General features: G+C 46.7%; 1 protein-coding gene across 1 annotated transcript in view; it reads left to right on the forward strand.

Moving 5' to 3' along the window:
• Positions 1-1,521: 1,521 nt before the first annotated feature.
• Positions 1,522-26,460, forward strand: part of Tmprss9 (transmembrane serine protease 9) — a 63,801-nt gene continuing 38,862 nt past the window's right edge. Inside the window, exon 1 of the mRNA XM_045135392.1 lies at positions 1,522-1,627. The gene's annotated coding sequence lies outside the window, so the exon portion shown is untranslated. The remainder of the gene's footprint in view (positions 1,628-26,460) is intronic.

Here is a 26,460-nt window from a genome sequence, read left to right on the forward strand (position 1 = left end):
TCTCTGAGCTGTGCAGCCATATGCCCTTCCCTTCTTGGGGACCCAGGAACAGCCCTGGCTATCACCCAAAGCTCAGAGGAACCCATGGGGGCAGGTGCACCATGGAAGGGGAATGCTAGTATACTTAAAAATCAATACTGGTACAGCATCTCAGTGGGTAGCACTCTCCTGGTCTGTACAGGGCCCTGGGCTCCATCCCCAGCACCACATAAATGGCATAGTGACTGTCATCCAGGATCTAGAAGGTTGAGGCAGGAGGATCAACAGTTTAAGACCATTCTTAGCTATGTAGTGAGTTCAAGGCTAGCCTGGGCTACGCGAGACCTTGTCTTAAAAACATGAATCTCCCCGCTAATTGTAACATGCTAACCAACTCATGACCATCTAAAAGTAAGTCACTCAATAAATGTTTGCATTGTGAAAAAAAAAAAAACAAAAACATGAATCTAAGCCAGCTTTAATTCCAGAACTCAAGAGGCAGGAGGATCACTGTGAGTGCAAGGCCACCCTGAGACTACATTGTAATTCCAGGTCAGCCTGGGCCAGAGCGAGATTCTACCTCAAAAAACAAACCAACAACAACAAAAAACCCCAAAACAAAACACACACACACAAAAAAACATGAATCTAGAGCTGGCCATGGTGGCACATGCCTTTAATTCCAGCACTCAAGAGGCCAAAGGTAGGAGGATCACCGTGAGTTTGAGGCCAGCCTGAGACTACATAGTGACTTCTAGGTCAGCCTGGGCTGGAGCACAACCCTACCTCAGAAAACCAAAAACAAAAAGAACATGAATCTAGGCTGGGCGTGGTGGTGCATACCTTTAATCCCAGCACTTAGGAGGCAGAGGTAGGAGGATGGCTATGAGTTCAAGGCCACCCTGAGACTGCAAAGTAAATTCCAGGTCAGCCTGGGCTACAGTGAGAGATCCTGCCTTGAAAAGAAAAACAAAACCCAAACCATGAGCTTGAGTGAGCATGGCAGTATATGCCTCTAACCCTACTATTCGATGGTGGGGGAGGCTGGCAAGATTGATAAGAGTTTGAAACCAGCCTTGGCCAGCTAGTGAGTTCTAGGTCAGCCTACACTAGAGTGAGACTGCCTCAAAAAAAATAAAGGAAAAATTATAGATAGACACACACACACACACACTATTGCCCAGCTCCGTCCGCTGTTCCCTGTAGGAGGCTGGGAGTCTCACCTCTGGCCAGGTGGGCCAACAAAACAGGACCCACCGGCCCTCTTGGTCAGGGTGCCTTGTCAAGCACTAGCCAGTGGAACAAGTACTTAACCTCAGAGGAGGGGCCCTGAGAGAAGTGGGGACAGGAGAGGAGGGCGGAGCCCCGGCCAGCCATGCCCCATCCAGGTACCGCCTTGCCCCTCCTACAACCCAGGCTGGGCTCTGTCTCCCAGCAGGATCCTGGTGGAGGCTGCAGCCTGGTCCAGGCCAGCCTGAGCACGTTAGGGTCGCTGCATTACTCGATCCCTCTTGGGAAAACTGCCTGCAGCTTGCAGCGTCCCAGGTTGTGTGCATGCAACTGGGTGTGCTCTGGCTGAAGGACTGCATGTGGATACAAGCGCTCCCGAGGTGCAGACACGGGCAGGCTTGCCGCTGTGGACAAACAGGTCAGTATTACCAGGGCTGGGTGCATGGGGCTGGGTAGAGGTTAGGGGGTGTAGATGTGGTTGTCCAGGAGCTCAAGGACAGCTCCCCAACTTCCACTCCAGTTTTCTAGTCTTTTTCTCCCCATGAACTTGGCTTGAACCAAGAGTTGAGGGTGTGTCCTGCAGCCCTCCTAGTAAGTGAAGTTAGTGGGAGGAATATGGGCAAAAGAGGTAGCCCCACCCTTCCTGTAGTGAGGGTTCCTCTTACTGCCCCAGGACTAGAAAATAATATGAGGTGGGGTTTCAAGAGGGAGCTGGGCCGGACGTGGTGGCGCACGCCTTTAATCCCAGCACTTGGGAGGCAGAGGTAGGAGGATCGCTGTGAGTTCAAGGCCACCCTGAGACTCCATAGTGAATTCCAGGTCAGCCTGGGCCAGAGTGAGACCCTACCTCGAAAAACCAAAAAAAAAAAAAAAAAAAAAAAAAGAGGGAGCTGGACATGGTGGCTCAAGACTTTTACTCCAGCATTCTAGAGGCTGAGGCGGCAGGACCATGAGTTGTAAACCAGCCTTGGGCCTCACAACAATACTCTCAGAAACAAACATTTCAGGGTTGTGATCATAGAGCCTGAATTTATTTTATTTTAGAGTCAGAGTCTCACTGTACAGCCCAGGAGGGTGAACTAGAACTCACCATGTAGCCCAGGCTGGCCTCCAACTCAAGGTGATCCTCCAGCCTCAACCTCCTGAGTGCTGGGATTACAAGCATGAGCCACTGTGCGTGGCTAGCATCTGAGATTGGGTGGGGTCGTATTTGTGTGAGTTCTGTTGAACAGGACAAGAACAGGTCATAAAGGGATTCGTCAGTGAAAAGTAGCAGGCAGGGCTCTTGAGACATGCTGGAACTTTCCATCTATATAGGTCCAACTGAGGCTTCCAGAACTCCAAGGGAAAGTTGTGGGCTGTGGGACTTGCCCAAGGTTTAGGGGACTTGGTCCCACTTCTGCTGGAATCTGAGTTCTCTGACAAAGGACACGAACTATGGGAGGCGAGGATCAGGTTAAATGACTCCTGACCCAAGCATGATGTTTGGCAAACCCAGGGCACCTGTGCGCAAGACTAGGGTGCCATTCAGGCCTCTGGCCACAGACCCGGCCCTGCTCTACACACCCATAGACTGTGGCCCTGGCGGGCTGTGGGTGGACACTGCAGGTGACCATGTGAAATAGTGCAGGGAGCTGTGCATGCGGTTGTGTGTGTGCTTGTGAGGTCCTGTGCAGTTTGTACAATTGTGTATGTGTGTGGTCATGTGTGCGTGTTTTTATATGGCTGTGTGACATGTTTATGTGGTCATATGTGGTTGTGTCATTGTGTGGGTTAGGCTGTGTGCAGTTATGTAGTCATGGGCAACTGTGACTGCTTGCATCCTTGTGTCCGTGTGTGATTCTGAGCTGCATGTGACTGTGTGCATGGCTGTGTGTAATTGTCACTGTGGGGATTGTATTGGTGGCTGCGGTGACATGTGGCTTTATTGGGTTTTGGATTTCTCCAAGTGCATGTGATCCATAGGTGAGGCGGCATGTCTGAGTGCCTGTGTAGGCCATGTGTGCAGGTGACTGTGAAGTGGTGGGTATGGACGCCCCTCTTTCCTGTCTACCTCTGTGGACAGTAGGGACCAGAGTCTTCACATGTCACAGACACCCCCTCCTCAACATAGGCCTCCCCTCTGCAAGGAAACACAATGGTCCCCTCCAAGTGCAACCTGGGTTTAATAAATGACTTAATCTCTGGTGGCTCTGAGCCCACCTTGGGACATTCATGTAAAATTCATGGCAGGGTCTGAATACCAGGGCCTAAGTCATGGAGTATGTGAGGTCAGCCCTCAGTAGAGGACAGGCACATGGCTTTCTTGGGATGCCAGAATGGGAGAATGCTACATGTCTCTTCGTTCTGTGTCCAGGGTTCTGAGGCCACGTGGGGCCATTGTGAATAGGGGAACCAGGTGGACACAGCATGGATGGAGAGATGGACACAGAGAAGTGATGATCCTAGGCTCAGGCTCTCTGGGATGCAGGTGTCAAACACTGACCTGTATTCCGTTCTATAGTCCCAGGCTGCTCTGAGGAACTGGCTTGTTCATTTTAATTTTTACAGGTTGTAGCTGGTTTTTTGCTTTTGTATGTGTGTAGTGTGTATGATGTGTGATGTATGCACGTGTGTGTGCAGATGCACATGCCCTGTGCAGTTGTGTGTGGAGGCCAGAGGAGAATGGTAAGTGTTCTCTTATCATTCATCCACATCCCTGCTTGAGATGGGTCCCTCCTTCAACCCTGAGCTGCTGCTGTCAGTGAGAACAAACCCTCCCGCAGACAGGGCTTACAGATGCACATGGCCATGCCCAGCTTGCTACTGAGGTTCTGAGTAGTTGAACTTGGCAGTCTCTGGCCTGGGAGGCCCTTATGTTTAAGTGGCAAGTGCCCACCATCCTTTAACTGTTGAGCCATCTGCCCAGCCCTTAAATTGATTTTTAAATCTATTTTTATATTTTATTTATTTGTTTATTTTTGCTATTATCCATGTGGACCTGCTTCTTTCCCCTCCCACACCCATCAGTGATTTCTTTCTCCTCTGGACACATTATAATCTTGAAAGAACATAAGATATCATATCAAACACCTATTCTCAGGAAAGCCTGATAAAAAGGAAGGAAAAGGAACAAGATTCTTAAGTTTCCTTTATGATTGCTGAGTGATTTATTTCTTGAAGTTTGGCCAGAAGGGTGGGGAGCTCCCTGGTAGGTTTGAGCTGAGGAGACAGACAGAAAGAAATAACCACCACTGCCCATCTGGGAACTTTGAAGACTGAGGAAGAGGGTTAGGAGTTCAAGGCCAGCCTCAGCAACTTAGCAACTGTCCTAACCTAAACGGTAAAAGGGAGTTGGGAGTGTGGCTCAGCGGCAAAGCTCCTGTTTATAATTCAGTAAGGGTTGGGGGCATGGTCAGAGGTAGAGTGACAGTTTAGAACCCACAGTGAGGGCAGGGGGGCGTGGTCAGCGGTAAAGTGACAGCCTAGAACCCACAGTGAGGGTGGAGGATTTGGTTAGTGGTAGAGTGGCAGCCTAGAACCCACAGTGAGGGCTGGGGATGTGGTCAGCAGTAGAGTGACAGCCTAGAATCCCTGATGCATGAACAGTTTAATCAAAAATGGCTTGTCTCTAAAGGGAAGAGAAAGGAAGGGAGGAGGATATTTAATAGGTTGATATTGTATATATGTAAGTAAAATGATTGTAATGGGGAGGTAATATGATGGAGAATGTAATTTCAAAGGGGAAAGTGTGGGGGTGGGGAGGGAGGGAATTACCATGGGATATTTTTTTATAATCATGGAAAATGTTAATAAAAATTTAAAAATTAAAAAAAAAAAAAGCTTGTCTCTCTGGGGGTTAAGGTGGTGGAGAGGGGTGGTTACACAGGTGAAAAGTCATATACCATCTCCATGCAAAATGTGAGTATTTGGTTGGTCATAAATTTGGGCGTATGAATTTTGATTAAGAAATCACAATGCAAGCGGGGCGTGGTGGCGCATGCCTTTAATCCCAGCACTCGGAAGGCAGAGGTAGGAGGATTGCCATGAGTTCTAGGCCACCCTGAGACTCCATAGTGAATTCCAGGTCAGCCTGGGCTAGAGTGAGACCCTACCTCAAAAATTAAAAAAAAAAAAAAAAAAAAGAAATCACAATTTCTGATTTTCATTTAAGTCTTTCTTTTTTTATTGTTTTATTTATTTTATTTTTGTTTTGGTTTTTCCAGGTATAGTACCCCTGTGGCCCAGGCTAACCTGGAATTCACTATGTAGTTATGTAGTATGGCCTCGAAATCATGGCGATCCTCCTATTTCTGCCTCCTGAGTGCTGTAATTAAAGGTGTGTGCCACCACACCTGACCTTATTTTTTAAATTATTTTTAGTTAGCCAGGCATGGTGGTGCATTCCTTTAATAAATAAATATATATTCATTTAAGTCTTTCAAACTTGCATTTTCTTGCTGAGTAGCAAAGGACTTTTACTTTACACTTTCCTATGTAGCTAAAATGTATGAACACTGCATTTCAATGGACTGTATTGCATACTTTTTGCTAAAAACCTTTCTGTAAACACAATTGCCTTGTTCAGTTTTGTTGTAAACTGACTTCCTATAAGATGTACTGTTGATATGCTTTCTGATGTGTGTTGGATAAGAGTGATAAAATAAAACTCAAAAATAAAAGAATTGCAAAAAAAAAAAAAAGAGAAAAGAAAAAAGAAATCACAATGACAGTATTGTCTGTGGTGGATGTGGTGCTGGGGTTGGAATTCAGGGCCTCCTTAAAGCCCTTCAAACACTTGTTGAGTGGTCTCCCAGCATTATTAATGTTGTGCTTGGATTTTTTTTTAAATTATTTATTTATTTATTTGAGAGCGACAGACACAGACAGAAAGACAGATAGAGGGAGAGAGAGAATGGGCGCGCCAGGGCTTCCAGCCTCTGCAAACGAACTCCAGACGCGTGCGCCCCCTTTGTGCATCTGGCTAACGTGGGACCTGGGGAACCGAGCCTTGAACCGAGGTCCTTAGGCTTCACAGGCAAGCGCTTAACCGCCAAGCTATCTCTCCAGCCCTTGTTTTGTTTTTTTATTTCGTTTTTCAAGGTAGGGTCTCACTCTATCCCAGACTGACCTGGAATTCACTATGTAGTCTCAGGCTGACCCTGAACTCACGGTGATCCTTCTACCACTTCCTCCCGAGTGCTGGGATTAAAGGCATGTGCCACCATGCCTGGCTTGAATTTTTTTTTTTTTTTTGAGTCAGGGTTTCACTGTACCCCAAGCTGGCCTGGAAGTCCATCAGCCTTGCCTCTTGGTGGCTAAGGTGACAACAAGCTGCACGTTGTACCTGACAGTATCGTGAATCTTAACCACCTAGGCAATCCCTTCCCTCTTGTCCCCACTGGTGCCTGGTTGGCCTTCCCTGACTCTTGGCCCCACTGTCCTGTGCAGAGGCTCCATGCCTGAAGCTCATTCTGTCTGCAGAGCCAACATTGCCAAGCACTGGGCGGTATTAAGGACAAGCTGGCCTGAAACTGAGACTCTCCTGGCATGAGCAGAAGGCTGAAAACAGACTTTGTCCCTGCCTCACTCATAGCAATGGTTCTGCTCACAATGTCCTTTAGTGGCACACTTGTCTGGGAACCTCCAAAATCACCCCTGACCCATTACCAGTAAGCTAGCTGAAGAAAGGTCGACCAGAAGTCCCAGGTTACAGGTTCCTCCAAGCACAGTGGGTTACCCCCAACTAACCCCCTTCCCGCCACCAACACATATTCATTGTACTGCACAGCTGCTGGGTGAAACTACAGTTCAGCTCTTTTTTATATTGTTTTTTTATTTTTATTTTATTTTTGGTTTCTCGAGGTAGGGTCTCACTCTGGCCCAGGCTGCACTGGAATTCACTATGTGAATTGAAGCTGGCCTCAAACTCATGGCGATCCTACTACATCAGCCTCCTGAGTGTTTGGATTATATCCATGCACCACCACACCCGGCTCATTTATTTTGAAAGGAAAGAGGCAGATAGAGAGAATGGATGCACCAGGACCCCTAGCCACTGCAAACAAACTCCAGATGCATGTGCCACCTTATGTATCTGGCTTACATGGGTACTAGGGAATTGAACCTGGGTCCTTAAGGCTTCACAGGCAAGCACCTTAACTGCTAAGCCATCTCTCCAGCCCCCAGTCCAGCCTTTGATTTGTGTGTTTTATGTGTGCATGCATGTGTGTGTGTCTGTGCACACTCACGTGCAAGTGCATGGTGGCCAGAGGAAACCTTGGGTATCGTCCCCAGGAACACCGTCCACCTTTTTTGAAACAGAATATCTGATTGACTTGAAGCTCACCAGTTGGTCTAGACTGGCCAGTGAGCCCCAAGGATCCTCCTGTCTGCCCCCCACTGCTGGGATGACAGGCGCACACTACCATAGCCGGCATTTATACGTGGATTTTAGGGATCCCAACTCAGGTCCTCATGCTTGCATAGCAAGCAATTTACCCACTGAGCCATTCCCACAGCCCTGTTTTTATTTTTATTTTATTTTAATTTTTATTTATTTATTTATTTGAGAGTGACAGACACAGAGAGAAAGACAGATAGAGGGAGAGAGAGAGAATGGTCACGCCAGGGCTTCCAGCCTCTGCAAACGAACTCCAGACGCGTGCGCCCCCTTGTGCATCTGGCTAACGTGGGACCTGGGGAACCGAGCCTCGAACCGGGGTCCTTAGGCTTCACAGGCAAGCGCTTAACCACTAAGCCATCTCTCCAGCCCGGTTTTTATATTATTTATTGGGGCAGGGGAGAATAGGTGCACCAGGGCCTCCTGCTACTGCAAACAAACTCCAAACATGTGCATCTGGCTTTACATGGGTACTTGGGAATTGAACCCAAGCCATCAGGCTTTGCAAGCAAGTGCCTTTAACCACTGAGCCATCTCTCAAACCCCTTGTTTGTTTTTGGATTTTCTTCCCTTTGCCCTGGGATGCCAGGCACCACCATGCCTGGTGGAGAGTCTAGCCTCTGTCTCCATGCTAGGGGAGGGTGTGAGCTGCAGGCTGGGGGCCATCTTTCCATCCTTTGTGATTTTGCTGTTTAGCTGTGATTTGGTTTTAGGTTCTTATTTCTATTCCTGTATTTCTGGGCACAGCCCAACTCTTAGAGCAGTGAGTAACCTTCTGGAAGTTTCATTCTCACAATGTGGGACAGCGGGTTTCCCTCCTCTGCATTTCTCTGTTGAATAACTGCTCATTCCCAGTTCTGTGATAACTTACTCTCCTATGGGCTTTGAAGCAAATAATGCAAACCGTCTCTTGTCAAGGACAGTGTCTCGCTTGAGGTCATCTGTGGACAGCAGTGGCTCCCCGTCTCCTCACTCCTCTTAATCAGCGATCTTCCCTCCGCCTCCTCAACTTTTCATTTTCTCCCGCCCCCATCTCTGCAAAGCAACAGGAAGAAAACCAATTCTAGAAGATATTTTGTAGTCTGAGATTATCAACATGAAGGATCTTCCAGAACCTTCTACCTTATGCCTCTCTGTGAAGTAAAATGCTGGCTTGTCCAGGACGATCTGTCTCCATGCAGTCTGAGGGACTAGATCTGGGCTTCCCACGATGCAGAATTTGGCTTGCCGTGGCTTTTTAAAATCATTTTATTATTTTGTTCTTTATCTTTTTTCTTTGTTTTGAGGCAGGGTCTCACTCTAACCCAGGCTGACCTGGAATGTATTCTGTCACCCAGGCTGGCTCTGTAGCCCAGGCTGGCCATGAACTAATGGAGATTTTCCTACCTTAGTCTCCAGAGTCCTGGGACTAACTGCATGTGCCAGCATACCTGTCCTGTTTTCTAAGGCAGATAGAGAATGGGCGTGCTAGGGCCCCTAGCTTTTGCAGATGAACTCCTGGTACATGAACCACCTTGTACATCTGGCTTATACTGGTACTGGGGAATTGAACTTGGGTACTTAGGCTTTGTAGACAAGTGTCTTAACCATTAAGCCATCTCTCCAGCCTGTTTTTGACTTTTTTTTTTTCGAGGTAGTGTCTCTCTAGACCAGGCTGACCTGAAATTCTCAGGGTGGCCTCAAACTCATATCAATCCTCCTACCTCTGCCTCTGGAGTGCTGGGATTAAAGGCACGCACCACTACGCCCAGCCTTTTTTTTTTTTTTACTTAAAAAATATTTTATTATTCATTTGCAAGCAAAGACAGAGAGAGAGAGAGAGAGAGAGAGAGAGAGAGAGAGAGAGAGAGAAACAGAAAGAATGGGTGAGCCCCCTGCAAAAGAGTTCCAGGTGCATGGGCCATTTTGTGCTGTAGGTAGGTACTAGGGAATCAAACCAGAGTTGTTAGGCTTTGCAGGCAGGTACCTTAACCAGTGAACCATCTTTCCAGCCCCATTGACTTTTTTAAAAAAATTGTTCATTTTTATTTATTTATTTGAGTGTGACAGAGAGAGAAAGAGACAGAGAGAGAGAGAGAGAATGGTCATGCCAGGGCTTCCAGCCACTGCTAACGAACTCCAGATGCGTGCGCCCCCTTGTGCTTCTGGCTAACGTGGGTCCTGGGGAATCGAGCCTCGAACCGGGGTCCTTAGGCTTCACAGGCAAGTGCTTAACCGCTAAGCTATCTCTCCAGCCTACCATTGCCTTAAATTGTTTTTTTTTTTTAATTTTTATTTATTTATTTGCAAGGAAAGAGAGAGAGAAGAGAGACAGACAGAGAATGGGCATACCAGGGCCTGTAGCCACTGCAAATGAACTCCAGATGCATGTGCCCCTTATGCATCTGGCTTATGTGGGTCCTAGGGAATCAAACCTGGGTCCTTTGGCTTCGCAGGCAAATGCCTTCACTGCTAAGCCATCTCTCCAGCCCCCCCCCATTAACTGTTTTAAAATGTGTCTGCAGATCTATGCTTCATGCACACATGTGGAGGCCAGAGGAGAATATTGGTGTCCTTCTTGATCACTCTTCCACCTTATTTTCCTGAGGCAGAGTCTCTTACTGAATCACTTTTTTGAGGTGGGTTGGGGAGTTTCCAAGGTAGGGTTTTACTCTAGCTCTGGCTGACTTGGAATTCACTATGTAGTCTCAGGCTGGCCTCGAACTCATGGCGATTCTCCTACCTCTTCCTCCCGAGTGCTGGGATTAAAGGTGTGTGCCACCATACCCGGCTGAGGTGTTTTGTTTTTTTTTTTTTTTTTTGAGGTAGGGTCTCACTCTAGCCCAGGCTGACCTGGAATCCTCTCTGTAGCCCATGCTGGCCTCAAACTCATGGCAATCCTCCTACCTCAGCCTCCTGAATGAGTGCTAGGATTAAAGGCATGCACTACCATGCCCAGCCTGTCCATCCTCTTTTAGACAGTGTCTCTCACTGACTTGCAGCTCACCAATTAGGCTAGGCTGGAAGGCCAGCAAGCCCCTGGGATCCTCCCATCTCCATCTCCCCAGTGCTGGGATCACAAGCGTGCACCGCCACACTCAGCTTTCCTATGAATGCTGGGGAAACGCTTTACCCACTGATCCTATCGCTCTACTGGATTATAGTCCAGGCTTGGCAAGATGGGTCCCTCCCAAGAATGCCAGGGAGCCCTGCATCCCACCCATCCCAGTACCTAGAGGGTCCACATCTCTTGGTTCATAGCCCCATCCTCCACCTAAAGTCCAGCAGCAGTCTCCTGGTATCTCTGCCCCTCACCTCCTGTTTAGGACCCAGTGGTGACACTGGGTCCCACATGACCCAGGATGGTCCCCAAGTTAGGGGGATCCACATGTGGACATCCTTAGGGACAGCTGCTCAGTCATCTATGGCCCCCATCCTCCCTTGATGCTGTTCCCAGCATTGGCAATAGCCACAGGGAAGGACTGGCAAGTGATTCTGGCTTCCTTGAGCTTTGCTCAGTTTAAAGGACAATACTGTCTCCTGATTTCTGCCAGGCCCTCTACGGTGCCCAGGCCAGGTCACACCAGGGCAGCAATGCACTGGTGTGTGTCTGCCCCCACGTTCCCTGAGAACACAAGACACTGGGTCACCTCAGGTGGGTGGGCTCCCCAGTTAGCTTTTGCCCTGCTTCTTCACCTGGTTATTGATACCCAGTTCTGGCACTCCATTTTCTGAGACTTTTTGAATGGAAACAGCTCAGCTGTGTCCCATGGCAGTGGGTGGCTGTTGACTCAGAGTCACCTTTTGTCACCTCTCCCTCCTCATGTTTCAGTCTGGGGTACGTATTAGTCAGCCCCTCCCAAACAATATTTTCTTTTTTAAAAATTGTGTTTATTTTGTGAGAGAGAAAGAGAGAGAGCGAATTGGCATGCCAGGGCCTCTAGCCACTCCAGTAGAACTCCAGATGCGTGTGCCACCTTGTGCGCATGTGCAACTTTGTGCACTGGCGTCACCTTCTGCACCTGGCTTACGTGGGATCTGGGGAGTTGAACATCTGGGGGTCTTTAGGATTTGCAGGCAAGTGCCTTAACTGCTAAGTCATCTCTCCAGACATCTTTTTTCTTTATATTTATTTTAATTAAAAAAATTGTATGTATATATATATATATATATATATATATATAAAATATTTATTTATTTGTAACCAGAGAGAGAGAATGAGAATTGGTGCACCAGGGTCTCCAGCCACTGCAAACAAACTCCAGACGCATGTGCCACCTTGTGCATCTGGGTTATGTGGGTCCTGGGGAATCGAACCTGGGTCCTTAGGTTTCACAGGCAAACTCCTGAACCACTAAGCCCGCTCACCAGCCCAATAATATAATTTTCTTGTTTTTTAATATTTAATATTTTATTTATTTATTTGAGAGAGAGAAAGAGGGGGGGAGAGAGAGAGAGAGAAAGGGTGGCACACTGGGGCATCCAGCCACTGCAAACAAACTCCAGATGCATGTGCCACCTTATGCATCTGGCTTAAGTGGGTCCTGGGGAATCGAACCTGGGTCCTTTGGCTTTGCAGGCAAATGCCTTAATCATTAAGCCATCTCTCAGCCCCCCCTTTTTTTTTGGCTTTTTAAGGTAGGGTCTCACTCTAGTCCAGGCTAACCTGGAATTCACTATGTAGTCTCAGACTGGCCTCAGATTCACAGTGATCCTCCTACCTCTGCTCCTGAGTGTTGGGATTTAAGGGGTGTGCCACCATGCCCGGCTTAAAATTATTTTTAAAAAATTTTAAATATTTATTTTTAAGTTTTATTTATTTGAGAGAGAAAGAGGCAGATAGAGAATGGGCACGCCAGGGCCTCCAGCCACTACAAACAAACTCTAGATGCATGCACCACCTTGTGCATCTGGTTTACTTTGGTCCTGGGAAATCGAACCTAGGTACGTTGGCTTTGCAGGCAAGTGCCTTAACTGCTAAGCCATCTCTCCAACCCTTAAATATATTTTTATTTATTTATTTGAGAGAGAAAAACAGGCAGCGGGGAGGGAGGCAATGGGCATGCCAGGGCTTCTAGACATTGCAAATGAACTCCAGATGCGTTTGCTACCTTGTGCCTCTGGCTTATGTAAGTATTGGGGAATCGAACCTGGGTCCTTAGGCTTGGCAGGCAAGTGCTTTAACCTCTGAGCCATCTCTCCAGCCCTTAAAAACTATTTTTATATGCATGTATATGTGTGTTCATGTTCACATGTGTTTATTATGTGTGCTTGTTTGTGGAGGTGAGAGGACAACCATGCGTTTCACCCTCAGGAACATCACCCATCTTTTTGAGACTTGGTGAACCTGGAGTTCACCGACTCTGCTGGATAAGCTGGCCAGGGAGCTCCAGGCACCCTCGGGTCTCCACTTCACCTGCTTTTACATGGGTTCTGGGGATTCAAATTCAAGTTGTCATATATTTGTGTGGGAAGCACTTTGCTCCCAGAGCAATCTTCCCAGCTCCGTTTTCTTTTCTCTGGAGGCAACACATAAGATTTCATTCTCTTAGCCATGGTTAAGTGCATGGATCAGCAGCATAAAGCCCATTCATGGGGGTGTGCAGATGTTCCCACCATTAATCTCCAGAACTTTCTACGTTGTCACAGCTGAAGCTCTGTCCCCATCCAACACTAACTTCCATCCTCTTTCCAGCCCCCACCATCCACTTCCTGTCTCTGTGCATTTCCTGGGATTGGAACCCTGTGGTGTGTTCTTGTGTCCACTGTGGCTTAGGCTTCAAGACAGGTGCATGGGGCAAAGCAAACAGCTCAAGTCACAGGAAGAGGAAGATGGCAATCCAACCCCACAAGCCCCTTTGAGGGCATGCACTAGATCTAAGTACCTCTCACTAGGCCCCCAACTCCTAAAAGTTCCACTACATTCTACTGGTGCCACCCAGAACTGCAACAAGCCTTAATTAAACACATGGGCCTCTAAGTCTGGTGTCACAGGCCTGTTATAGTGACGTCTTAAGAGGCTGACGCAGGAGAATCACAAGTTGCAGATCAGCCTAAGCAAGCTAGTGAATGCCGCCCCAGAATAAAAAGTGAAGGGGGGTGGTGGCTGGTGAGCAGGTTTAGCAGCTAAGGTGCTTGGTTGCAAAGCCTTAGGACCCAGGTTCAATTCCCCAGTACCCACATAAGCCAGATGTACCAGGTGGCATGCATCTGAAGTTTGTTTGCAGTGGCTAGAGGCCCTGGTGTGCCCATTCTCTTTCTCTCTCTCTCCCTTTCTTTCTCTCAAATAAATAAGTGAAATTAAATAAAATAAAAATTTTAAAGGGGAAGGGAAGCCAGGTGTGGTGGCGCATCCCTTCAATCCCAGCTCTCAGGAAGCATAGGTAAGATTGCTGTGAGTTCAAGGCCAGCCTGAGACTACTTAGTGAATTCCAGGTCAGTCTGGACTAGAATTGAGACCCCACCTCAAAAAAAAAAAAAGTGAAGGGAGTGTCAGGGGTGTGGTCAGCAGTAGTGTTCCTTCCTAGAACCCACATGAGGGCTGGGGGTATGGTCAGGGGGTACAGTAACAGCCTAGAACCCTTATGAGGGCTGGGGGTGTGGTCAGGTGTAGAACTCAGGCCTAGAGTCCCCCAGTGATGTACTTAAACAAAAAATTTTAAATTAATTAATTTATTTCACAGAAACAGGAAGAGAGGCAAATAGAGGGAAAAAGAATGGGTGCGTTAGGGCCTCTAGAGTTTGGGGCCAGCCTGAAATTACAGAGTGAATTCCAGGTCATCCTGGGCTAGAGAGAGACCCTACCTCATAAAACAAAATAAAAAGAATCAAATCTCATAAATTCTGTCTTTCATCTTGTAAATTTAATGCATTTTCTATACTGATTTTTCTTTTCTTTGTTTTCTCCCTTATTTCCTTTTGTATCTTTTCTCTATTTTACCCTGTTTTGGGGATGTTACTCATTTTAATTCGTTTCTTTAGACTGTTTGGTTTTGTTTTGGTTTTGGTTTTTTGAGGTAGGGTTTCACTCTAGCCCAGGCTGACCTGGAATTCACTACATAGTCTCAGGGTGGCCTTGAGCTCACGGTGCTGGGATTACAGGCTGAGCCACCATGCCTGGCTAGACTGTTTTTCATCTTGTAGATTTTGTGTAAAGTCTATGTCTCCACCTAAACTTTGGTGATTTTTGTTTTTTTTAATCCTTATTTTTACTTTTTCTTAGAAAGAAGTAGATAGGGAATGGGCCCTCACCAGGGGCCTCAGCCGCTCCAAACAAACTACAGACAATGGACCACCTTGTCCGTCTGGCTTCCATGGGTCCCAGGGAGTCAAACCTGGGCTCTTTGGCTTTGCAGGCAAGCACGTTAACCAGTAAGCCATCTCTCCAGCCTTTGTTTTTGTTTTTGAGGTAGGGTCTCGCTCTAGCCCAGGTTCACCTGGAACTCACTCTGTAGTCTCAGGCTGCCTCAAATTCACAGCAAGAGAGGGAGGGAGGGTGGGAAGAGAATAGATATGCTAGGGCCTCCAGCTGCTGCAAATGAACCCCAGATGCATGTGCTACTTTGTGGATCTGGCTTTATGTGGGTACTGGGTTATTGAACCTGGGTCATTAAGCAGGAAGGGCCTTAAGTGCTGAGCCATCTCTCCAGCCCTCCATTTAGATTTTTGGTGAGTGGTGAGAATAGGTTTGTAATTCTGGATCCAAATTTCTTTCCTCTCAGCACTTTGTAAGTACCTTTCCCTCTCCTTCCTTTTGCTTCTCTCAGGGGATTGGTGTGATCTCACCAGCATTCCTCCATACACCCTGTACTTCCCATTACCTGTGCATCTCTTTGTTTCTTTCCGTAGACTTATGAGGAAGAATTGTTTTTGTCTACAGTGCTGGGGATTGTCCTGCTGGGATCTGAGGATTGACATCTTTCAGCTGATTCTCTGACCATGGTAGTTTTATATTGGGAATTGCTGAAGTGCTCAGTACCACTTTGTTCCATCTGCTGACACTTACTCATGGTGCCTTTTCCCATAGGGATGTCCAGGTGGGAACTTTGAGTTCGCCTTTCATGCACTTTTATTGCAGAGAATCTTGTGTGCCCACGGATGAAATGCCTTTACTCCTGCAGAAAGCTCTCCTATCATCTCATGTGTCTTTGCTCCCCTTTGGGCCCCACTGTTTCTGAGCAAAAATTAACTGGTTCTTTGTGCTGAAAGACCATGTGGCTTCTGGGGGAGGAGGTGGAACTAGACCACTTGAGCTCTAGGGAAGAAGATGGATAAGATCATATAGGCTGTAGGTTAGAAGGAGGACAAGATCAACTGTGTGAACAAGATCATATGAGCTCTAGAGGAGGAGGTGCAGATCACTGGAGCTCTAGGGGAGGAGGTTGATGAAATCAACTGAGCTGTAGGGGAATAGGTGGATGAGATCACATGAACTCTAGGGGAGGAGGTGAACAAGATCACCTGGGATCTGAAGGAGGGGTAAACTAGATCACAGAAGCTGTAATGGAGGAGGTGGATAAGACAACTGGAGCCCCTAGGGAAGAGGTGGATGGTAGCTCATGGGCACGAGGGAGAAGGTAGACGAGATCACATGAATGCTAGAGAGGAGCTGGACATGATCACATGGGCTCTAGGGGAGGCGGTGAATGAGATCACTGGATTTCTAATAAATTATATGGATCAGGTCATGTGAGATCTATGGGAGAAGGTGCAAGTGATAACAGGAGCTCTAGTGGAGGATGTTGACAAGACCATATGAGGTATAAAGGAGAAAGTGGGAGAAAGTGGATGAGATCAATGAGATCTAGGAAAAGTGGATGAGAGCATATGAACTCTAGGAGAGGAGGTTGGTGAGATCACATGGGATCTATGTGATGAGATGGATAAAAATAAGATCATATGGACTCTAGGGCAGGAGGTAAATGAGATCACATGGGCTCTGTGGAAGGAGGTTGAAGAGATCACAGAAGATATAGAAGAACAGGTAGAGAAGAGCATTGGAGCTCTTGGGCAGGAGGTGGATGAGATCACTGAAGGTCTACCAGCCTAGGTGGATGAGATCACATGAGCTCTAGGGGAAAGGATGGATGAGAGCAAATGAGCTCAAGGAGAGGAGTTGGACAAGACCACATGGGCTGTAGGGGAGGAGGTGGACACTGATCACATGAGCTCTAAAGAAGGAGGTGAATAAGATCACATGAGCACTAGGGAAGGAGGTGGATGAGGTCACATGGAATCTAGGGGAGGATATGGATAAGATCACATGAGCTCTAGGGAAGGAGATGGATACGACCAATGTGATTTAGGTGAGGAGGTGGATGAGATCACATGGGTTCTAGGTTAAGAGATGAATGAAATTACATGGACCCTAGGTTAGGAAGTAGACAAGATCACATGGGCTGTAGAGGAGGAGGTGGATGTGATCACATGAGCTCTAGGGGAGGAGGTAGATAAGATCACATAATCTCTAGAGGAGGGGGTGGATGTGAACACATGAACTCTAGGGGAGGAGGTGGACAAGATCATATGGGCTCTAGAGGAGGAGGTGGATGTGATCACATGAGCTCTAGGGGAGGAGGTGGATGTAGTTACATGTGATCATATGAGCTCTAGGGGAGGAAGTGGATGTAATCACATGAGCTCTAGGGGAGGAGGTAGATGAGATAATTTGGATTCTAGAAAGGAAGCCGATGAAATCAAATGGGCTCAAGGTAGGAGGTGGATGTTATAACATGGGATCCAGTGGAGGATATGGATTAGATCACATTGGATCTAGGGGAGGAGGTAGATAAGATCACTAGGGACCTAAAGGAGGAAGTGGATGAGATCACACTGGCTCTAGGTTAGGAGGTGGGTGAGATCACATGAGCTCTAGGAGAGGGGGTGGACAAGATAACATGGGCTCTAGAGGAGGAGGTGGTTGTGATCACATGAGCTCTGGGGAAGGAGGTGGACAAGATAACATGGGCCCTAGGGGAGGATGTGAAAGAGATCACAGGAGATGTAGGAAAGAGGGTAGAGAAGATCACTAGAGCTCTTGGGCAGGAGGTGGATGAGATCAATGAAGATCTAGCAGCCTTGGTAGACAAGGTCACATGGGCTCTAGAGGAGGAGTTTGATGAGATCACATGACCTCTAGGGTAAGGGGTAGATGAGATCACATTAACTCAGGGGGAGGAGGTGGATGAAATCTCATGGGTTCTAGGTTAGGAGGTGGATGAGATCGCATGAGTTCTATTGAGAAGATGCAGGAGATCACTAGAGCTCTTGAGGAGGGGCTGGACAAAATCACATGAGCTCTAGGGGAGGATGTGAAGAATATCTCTTGAGCTCTAAGGGGAGAAGGTGGGTGACATCACATGAACTGTAGGAGAAGAGGTAGATTAGACCACATATGCTCTAGGGGAAAAGATTAATGATAGGACATGGGATCTAAGTGAAGAGATGGATAAGATAACATGGGCTCTAGGGGAGGATGTGGAAGAGATCACAGGAGATATAAGGGAAGTAGTAGAGAAAATAACATGGACCCTAGGGGAGGATGTGAAAGAGATCACAGGAGATGTAGGAGAGAGGGTAGAGAAGATCACTGGAGCATTTGGGCAGGAGGTGGATGAGATCACTAAAGGTCCAGCAGCTTATGTGGACAAGATCACATGAGCTCTAGAGGTAGAGATGGATGGGAGCACATGAGTTGTAGGGGAAGATGTGTATGAAACCACATGAGGTCAAGGGGAGGAGTTGGACAAAATCACATGGGCTGTAGGGGATGAGGTTGACATGATCACATAAGCTCTAGAGGAGGTGGTTGATATCACATGAGCTCTAGGTGAAGAGGTTGACAAGATCACATGAGCTCTAGGGGAGGATGTGGATGAGATTACTGGAGCTCTAAGGGAGGATGTGGACAATATCATATGTGCTCTAGGAGAGGAGGTAGATGATCACTGGAGCCCTAGTAAAGGATGTGGATGAGATTACATGGGATATAGGCAATGAGATGAATAAGATCACATGTGCTCTTGGTTAGGAGGTAGATGAGATCATACACAATCTAGGGGAGAGCCAGGTGTGGTGGCATATGCCTTTATCCCAGCACTTGGGAGGTAGAGATAGGAGGATTGCCATGAGTTCAAGGCCACCCTGAGACTACATAGTGAATTCCAATTCAGCCTGGGATTGAGAGAAACCATACCTGAAAAAAAAATTCTAGGGGAGGAGATAAGGTGGAAGAGGTTACAGGAGATATAGGGGAGGTAGTAGAGAAGATCACTGGAGCTCTTGAGCAGGAAGTGGATGAGATCACTGAAGGACTAGCAGCCTAGGTGGACAAGATAAGATCACATGAGTTCTAGGGGAAGTTGTGGGTGATATCACATGAGCTCATGGGGAGGAGTTGGATGAGATCACATGAACTGTAGGGGACAAGGTGGACAAAAGCACATGAGTTCTAGGGGAAGAATTTGATGAGATCACATGAGCTCTAGGGGAGGAAATAGATGAAATCATATGAACTCCAGGAGAAGAAGTAGACAATATCACATGAACTCTAAAGTAAAATGTAAATGAGATCTAATGACACGTAGGGTAGAAGGTGGTTAGATTACATGGGATCTAAGGGAGGAGATGGATGAGATCATATGGGATCTAGTCAGGAGATAGATGAAATTACATGGACTCTACAGAAGAGGTAGAAAAGATCACTGGAGCTCAAGGGGAGGAGTTGGATGAGATCACATGGGCTATAGGGAGAAGGTGGATAAGATCATATGAGTACTATTGAAGGAGGTAGATGAGATAACATGGGATGGTGGTTTGATTCAGGTGTCCCCCATAAATTTAGGTGTTTTGAATGCTAGGTTCCCAGCTGATGGAGATTTGGGGATTATCACCTCTTCGAGGCAGAGTACTGTTGGGGGTGGTATTATAGCTAGTGTCCCCTTGCCAGTGTTTGGCACACTCTCCTGTTGCTATTGTCCACCTTATGTTGGCCAGGGGGTAATGTCAACCCTCTGCTCATGCCATCATTTTCCCCTGCCATCATGGAGCTTCCTCTAGAGTCTGTAAGCCAAAATAAACCTTTTTCCCACAAGCTGCTCTTGATCAGATGACTTCTGTCAGCAATGCGAACCTGACTGTAACACATGGATTCTAGTGGAGAAGGTGAGTGAGATCACATGGGATCTAGGGGAGGAGGTGGATGAGATATTGGAGATCTAGGAAAGGAAATGGATGAGGTCATAAGGTCTGCAGGAGATAACTGGAGTTCTATGGGAGGTGGTTGACAAGATCACATAAGGTCTAAAAAAGAATATGTATGAGATCAAATGAGCTTGAGAGAAAGAGGTGGATGAGATTACTGGAACTCTATGAGAGGAGGTGATGATATCACATGGGCTCTATGGAGAGGTGGGTAATATCTTGAGTTATAGGGAGGAGGTAGATGAGATCACATGGGATCTATGGGAGGAGGTGAATCAAATGACATGGGCTCTAGGATATGAGATGGACAAGATCACATGAGCTCCCAAGAGGAAGTGGATGAGATCACTGCAGCTCTAGGGGAGGAGGTGGATGTGATCACATGAGAATTAGGAAAGGAGATTGATGATATTCCTGGAGCTCTAGGGGAGGAGGTAGATGAGATCACATGACCTCAGGGAAAGAGGTGGATTAAATTACATGAGATCTAGGCTATGAGATGGATAAGATCACATGCACTGTAGGGGAGGATAAGGATGAGAGCTGTAGAGGAGGAGTTAGAAGGGATCACTAGAGCTCTAGCACAGGAGGTGTATAAGATCACTGGAACTCTAATGGCCTAGTTGGATGAGATCACAGGAGCTCTAGGGAAGAAGGTAGATGAGATCATATGAGTGCTAGGAGAAGAGGTGTAGAGATCACATGGACTCTCAGGGAGGAGGTAGATGAGATCATATGAGCTCTATGGGAGGAAGTGGATGAGATCACATAATCTCCAGGGGAAGTGGTTGATGAGATCCATGGGATCTAGGGGAAGGAGGTGGATGAGATTACTGGTGCTCTAGAGGCCTAGGTGGACAAAATCACATGAGATCTAGGTGAGGAAGTGGAAGAAATCACAAGAGCTCTAGGAGATGGGGTGGATGAGATGACATGAGCTCAAGGGGAAGAGTTAGATGACATGACATGAGTTCTAGAGAAGAAGGTGGATGAGATCACATGGAATCTAGGGGGAGAGCTGTATGAGATCACAGGGCTCTAGGGGATGAGGTAGATGAGATCACATGTGATCTAGGCTATGAGATGGCTAAGGTCACATGGGCTCTAGGGAGTATCTGGATGAGATAACATGAGAGCTCTAGGGAAGGAGTTGGATGAAATCACATGTGATCTAGGGGAGGAGGTGGATAAGACCACGTGACCTCTAGGAGAGGAGGTGGAGGAAATCATTGGAGCTCTATAGGAGGAGGTGGACAAGATCACATGCGAACATGTGATCTAGGCTATGAGATGCTTAATATCACATGGACTGTAGGGGAGGAGTTGGATGAAATTACATGCAATCTAGGGAAGGAGGTGGAAGAGATCGCATGCACCCTAGGGCAAGGGGTGGAAGAAATCACTGGAGCTCTATAGGAGGTGGACAAGATCACATGAGCTCTAGGGAAGTAGTTGGATGAGATCACATGAGTTCAAGGGGAGAAGGTGAAATTGATCACATTTGATCTCTAGATCCCATGGGCTCTAGGGGATGGGATAAATGATATCACATGAGCTGAATGTGATTACTAAAACTCTAGGGGAGGAGGTGGATGAAATTGCATGGGCTCTATGGAGGAAGTGAATGAGATAACATGAGCCCCAGGGAGGAGGTGGATGTGATCACTAGAGCTCGAGAGGGAAAGAGGATGAAATCACTGGAGCTCTAGTGAAAGTGGTGGAGGAGATCACTGGAGCTTTAGAGGAGGAGGTTGATGAAATTACATGGGCCATAGGGGATGAGGTAGATGAAATCATAGGGGCTCTAATGGAGAAAGTGGATGAGATCACATGGGCCCTGGGGGATCACGTGGATGAGACCACATGAGGTCCTGTGGAGGAGGTGGATGAGATCCTTCAAACTGTAGGGGAGGGGTGATGATATCACTGGAGCAGTGCTGAAGGAAGTGGATGAAATCATTTGAGCTCTTGGGAGAAGGTGGATGAGACCATATGGGCTCTAGGGTAGGAGGTGGACCAGATCGCATAAGTTCTAGGGGAAGAGATGGATGAGATCACATGGAATCTAGGGGAGGAAGTGGACAAGATCAAGAATTAATTCCATTTGGTAGGTAAATGATGTTAGTAGTACCTCTTTGAACTAAATCATTATTTGCTTGGAAGAAGGTTTATCCTATTTCCCATGGGATTTTAGTTCCATAGGTCATGTCTTCTGACAGTTGTTTAAGTCCATATCCCTGTACCTGAAGCAAAGCCAGATAGCACCCCTGAGTGAGACTTGATAAACATAATTTAAAGCTCCTTTTTCTTCCAATGAAGACAAAAGTTCCCCTCTCTCTCTCTCCCTCCCTCCCTCTCTCTCTCTCTCTCTCTCTCTCTCTCTCTCTCTCTCTCTCGCGTTTGATTTTTAAGGTAGGGTCTCATTCTGGCCCAGGCTGACCTGGAATTCACTATGTAGCCTCAGGGTGGCCTTGAATTCACAGTGATCCTCCTACCTCTGCCTCCCGAGTGCTGAAATTAAAAGGGTGCGCTACCACACCCAGAATTTTTTGTTTGATTTTTTCAATCTGTTTTTGTTTTTGTTTTTCAAAATAGAGTCTCACTCTAGCCGAGGCTGACCTGGAATTCACTATGGAGTCTTAGGGTGGCCTCGAACTCACCGCAATCCTCCTACCTCTGCCTCCTGAGTGCTGGGATTAAAGGTGTGTGTCACCAAGCCCCGCTGTTTTATTTTTTTCAAAAGTGTCCTTAAAACATATACGAGGGCTGGAGGGATGGCTTAGCGGTTAAGGCATTTGCCTGCAAAGCCAAAGGACCAACTTTAATTTCCCAGGACCCACGTTAGTCAGATGCACAAGGGATCACACATGTCTGGAGTTCATTTACAGTAGCTAGAGGCCCTGGCGTGCCCATTCTCTCTGTCTCTGTCTCGGCCTCACTCTCTCTGTCTCTGTCAAATAAATAAATAAATAAAAATAAAATATTAAAAATATATGAACTTAAACATCATTGACTTGAAGGGAAAATGTTCGATTTCTTTATGGGGATTTGAATTTTGTACCTTTCTTGAGCCAGGGTTTCCTTTATGGTTCAGGCTGTCCTTAACCTTGCACTCTTGCCTGGGCCTCTTGAGTGCTGGGGTTACTGGTTTGCACCACCATGCCCAGGCTAGGGGTTTGAAATTTGATGATCACTGAAAAGCTGGTGTTTTTTAATTTGACAATTGTTTTTTGGATTTATTTTTTGCTTGTTTTTTTTTTTGTTTTTGTTTTTGGAGGTAAAGCCTAACTCTAGCTCAGGCTGACCTGGAATTCGTCTCAGGGTGGCCTCAAACTCATGGTGATCCTCCTACCTCTGCTGGGATTATAGAGGTGTGCACTATCATGCCCGGCTTGCAATTCCTTTTTTAAAAATATTTTATTTTTATTTATTTATTTATTTATTTGACAGAGAAAGAGGGAGAGACAGAGAGAGAATGGGCACCCTGGGGCCTCCAACCACTGCAAACGAACTCCAGATGCGTGCGCCCCCTTGTGCATCTGGCTAACATGGGTCCTGGGGAATCGGACCTGGGTCCTTTGGCTTTGCAGGCAAACGCCTTAGCTGCTAAGCCATCCCTCCAGCCCTCTTATTTTTTTTTTAAGCTTTTATGGGGCCTGGAGAGATGGCTTAGAAGTTAAGGCACTTGCCTGTGAAACACAAGGACCCAGGTTCGATTCCCCAGTACCCATGTAAGCCAGATGCACAAGGTGGTGCATATGTCTGGAGTTCATTTGTAGTGGCTAGAGATCCTCATATGCCTATTCTCTCTCTCTCTCAGATAAATAATAATAATAATAAGTTTTTATGGGCTGGGGAGATAACTCAGTGGTTAAAGGCACTTGTTTGTAAAGTCTGCCAGCCTGAGCTCAATTCTCAATACCCATGTAAAGCCAGGGATACAAAGTGGTGCATGCACCTGGAGTTCACTTGCAGTAGCAAGAGGCCCTGGTGTGTCCAATCTCTCCACTCCCTGCCTCCAAATGAGTCAATAAAAGCTTTTTTCAAAAGGCTTTATTGAGCAGGGCATGGTGATGCATGCCTTTACTCCCAGCACTTGAGAGGCAGATAGGAGAATCTCTGTGAGTTTGAGGCCACCCTGAGACTATAGAGCCCTGGCTAGCCTGCTCTAGAGTGAGACCAACCTCACAAAACCAAAAAAAAAAAAAAAAAAAAAAAAAAAAATCCTTCATTTAGAAAATGAAAACCTAACTAACCAGGCATGGTGGCACATGCCTTTAATCCCAGCACTTGGGAGGCAGAGGTAGGTGGATCGCAGTGAGTTCAAGGCCACCCTGAGACTCCATAGTGAATTCCAGGTCAGCCTGTCTGGTGTTTGCTGTCTTTGAAATTTGCCTTAGCAAATCTGTGTCTATTCCTTTTGGAGCTTTGCAAGTTACTTACATTATAACTGTAAAATTAAAATTACTTTGTTTCTTGCATATCAAGTTTAAAAGCTGTGACTGTTTTATGTCATTTGGCCTAGTGGCCTGTCCTGGATCTTTCTTGCCTTGTGGTTTGCGTGAAGTGTCAGCAGCTACCTGATGCTTTGCTATGATGACTCTGGGAACAGTTTTCATGCAGTGCCTTCGTAGATGCTTTGATGTGCACACTACAGTAGAACTATGGCAGGGGACAAATGGATGGGTAAAGTTTTGTTTAGCATATCTAGGTCCTAAGTCTTGAGGTTTTTCTTAATATAGACCACCCAGGGGGTGTGATCTATACCAAAAAATGCTTCCTTCAGCATAAGAAAAATTTTACTCTTAGCGTATTATGAAAATCAAAAAATTTATTGTATAAAAAACTTATTATGATTGAAAAAAAATAAAGACCAAAAGAGGTCAATGAGACAAAGTGAACAATATCACATGAGCTCTAGGGGAAGAAGTGGATGAGATCTCATGAGCTCTAGAGGAAATGAATGAGATCACATGGGATCCAAGGAAAGTGGATAAAATTATATGAGGCTTAGGGGAGGAGGTAGATAAGACCACATGAGCTCTAGGGGAAGAGGTGGAGGAGATCATGTGAGCTCTAGGGGAGGAGACAGATTAGATCATGTGAGCTCTAGGGGAGGTGGAGTTGATCACTGGAGCTCTAGGGGAAGAGATGGATGAGATTATATGGGGTATAGAGGAGGAGGTGGATGAGATCACATGGGCTCTAGGGGAGGAGGTGGATGAGATCACATAAACTCTAGTGGAGGGGTGGATGGGATCACATGAACTCTAGGGGAGTGGGTGGATGAGATCACATTAGCTCTAGGGGAGGAGTGGATGAGAGAGTAGGAGGACAAGATCAAGTGGGCTCTAGTGGACGAAGTGGAAAAGATCCCATGGGCTCTAATTGAGGAGGTGGATGAGATCACGTGGGCTCTAGGGGGGTGTGGATTAGATCACTCTAGCTATAGGGGGAGAAGGTGGATGAGATTACTGGAGCTCTATAGTAAGAGGCCAATGAGCTTACATGGGCTCTTGCCATGTAAGCTTGCCATTTTTTTTTTTACGGGATTCCTGTTTATTCCTCAGAGACTTGTTCACCTCTGGGACACTCTCCAGGAACCTTGCAGCTTCAATCAAAGGGCTTTAACACAGACTGGGACTCTAGGGAGACTTCCAGTATTGAGGCATTATTGTCCATGGGGTTTGGTTTTATTTTCTTTTGTTTTTAAAATGGGCTGTCCCAGGCTATCCTCAAACTTGCTATTAAGTGGAGGATGACCTTGAACTCCTGGTTCTCCTTCCTCCACCTCCTACTGAGACTGTATCACTACCCCTGGCTTTTGTTTGTTTGTTTATTTATTTATTTATTTTGGGGAGAGAGAGAGAATTGGTAGGGCCTCAGCCACTGACATCGAATGCCAGATGCTTGTGCCACCTAATGGGCATGTGAGACCTTGTGTTTGCCTCACCTTTGTGCATCTGGCTTAAGTGGGATCTGGAGAGTCAAACGTGGGTCCTTAGGCTTCGCAGGCAAGAGCCTCAACTGCTAAGTCATCTCTCCAGCCCTGTTTATTTTTTAATGAGAGAAAGAGCGAGGGGAGGAGAGAATTAGCACCTTGGAGACTCTAGCCACTGCAATTGAACTCCAGATGTGTGTGCCATCTAGTGCACATGGGTGATCTTATGCTTGCAGCACTTTTGTGGGTCTGACTTACATGGGACCAGGAGAATCAAACATGGGTCCTTAGGTTTGACAGGTAAGCACCTTAACTGCTAAGCCATCTCTCCAGCTCACACTTGGCTGTTTTGTGTGTGTGTGTTTCTAAAATAGTTTTAAAAATATTAAGCTGGACATGGTGGCACATGCCTTTAATACCAGCAATCTGGAGGCAGAGGTAAAAGGATTTTCATGAGTTCAAGGCCAGCCTGAGACTACATAGTGAATTCCAAGTCAGCCTGGGTTAGAGCAAAACCCTACCTAGAAAAACCAAATGTGTGTGTGTTTTAAGTGAGAGAGAGAGAATGGGTCCACTAGGGCCTCCTGCCACTGCAAAGGAATTCCAGATACATGTGCCATTTTGTGCATCTGATTTTATGTGGGTACTGAGGAATTGAACCTAGGCCATCAGTCTTAACAAGCAAGTACCTTTAGCCTCCGAGCCATCTTCCCAGCCCCTGAGACAGAGTTTTGCTATGTCCAAATTC

The sequence above is a fragment of the Jaculus jaculus genome, chromosome 15 (genome assembly GCF_020740685.1).
Source record: "Jaculus jaculus isolate mJacJac1 chromosome 15, mJacJac1.mat.Y.cur, whole genome shotgun sequence".
Taxonomy (NCBI): domain Eukaryota; kingdom Metazoa; phylum Chordata; class Mammalia; order Rodentia; family Dipodidae; genus Jaculus; species Jaculus jaculus.